The 1,061-nt window shown below is 25.0% G+C and overlaps 1 protein-coding gene across 1 annotated transcript in view; it reads left to right on the top strand.

Moving 5' to 3' along the window:
* Nucleotides 1-1,061, top strand: part of lrrk1 (leucine-rich repeat kinase 1) — a 114,525-nt gene that overhangs the window by 62,164 nt on the left and 51,300 nt on the right. The gene's annotated exons all lie outside the window — the stretch shown is intronic.

The raw sequence follows: 1,061 nt of genomic DNA, 5'->3' as shown, positions 1-1,061 counted from the left end.
TATACATAATTTTTTTTTTGCCAAAGCAACCAGTTGGATGGAAGTCATGGATTTAATTCCCAAAAAAATGCATGCTGATAAAATACAGTAATTGCATAGTAAATTGCATTTGATAAAAACATCTGCATTGCATTTTAGTTTTAGTGATAATAAAGTTTTTTTTATGTGGCTGACACCAATTTTCTTCACACTATAGCAAACAGCATTTTTCAGTGTTTATACAGATTTCCATATTTTCTGCCTTGTACAACATGCTTTTGAAAACGTGCCAGCCGTCTTCCTAAATCTGTAATGAGAATCATTTATGAATCTGTTGTCAGCAAAAGAACGTCTCACTGCAGTTTTCTGCCAAAATAAAGGCTGTATGTTTGAAAGCAAAGATATTAAGATTTGTTTAAATTGATTTGAGGTTATGTTTTTTATATTTTTATAATTAAAGTAATAATTAAATTCTTATGAAATTCTCAAAAAAGACAATAATAATAATAATTAATATTATTATTATTATGTCTTTTTTAAGAATTTAATAAGAATGATTATTTTTATTGTTGTATTATTGTATTGAATGGGAGGAAAACAGCTTTTCCTATATTTATTATGGTAATCATATTTTATAATAATACTGTTTTTAATAATAAAAATAAAAATAATAATTATTATTATTATTATTAAAATGTATATTTATCATGCAAATCTTATTATGATAATTTTATAATTACAATAATAATATTATTATTATTATTATTGTATAGTTATGTGTAGTCATTTTCCCGTTTTTATTATGCTAATAATATTTTTATTATAATTATTATTTGTATTTTTATAATATTGTGTAGTCATATTGAATGGGGGAAACTGGTTTTCCTTTCTTTTTGTCCTTAACATATCACGTGTTCGAGCAAAGCAAAATTAACCTCTTTAAAATAAAAATAAAAAAAACTCAATCTAAACGAAACTAAAATATAACAAAATATATCTGCCAGAACAGCAGGGTTGCCAGGTTTTCACAACAAAACCCGCCCAATTGCTACTCAAAACTAGCCCAATCGCATTTCGAGGGG

This window comes from Sinocyclocheilus rhinocerous, unplaced genomic scaffold (assembly GCF_001515625.1).
Source record: "Sinocyclocheilus rhinocerous isolate Xijiao unplaced genomic scaffold, SAMN03320098_v1.1 scaffold3186, whole genome shotgun sequence".
Lineage (NCBI taxonomy): Eukaryota > Metazoa > Chordata > Actinopteri > Cypriniformes > Cyprinidae > Sinocyclocheilus > Sinocyclocheilus rhinocerous.
This window is presented reverse-complemented; position numbering and strand designations above follow the sequence as displayed.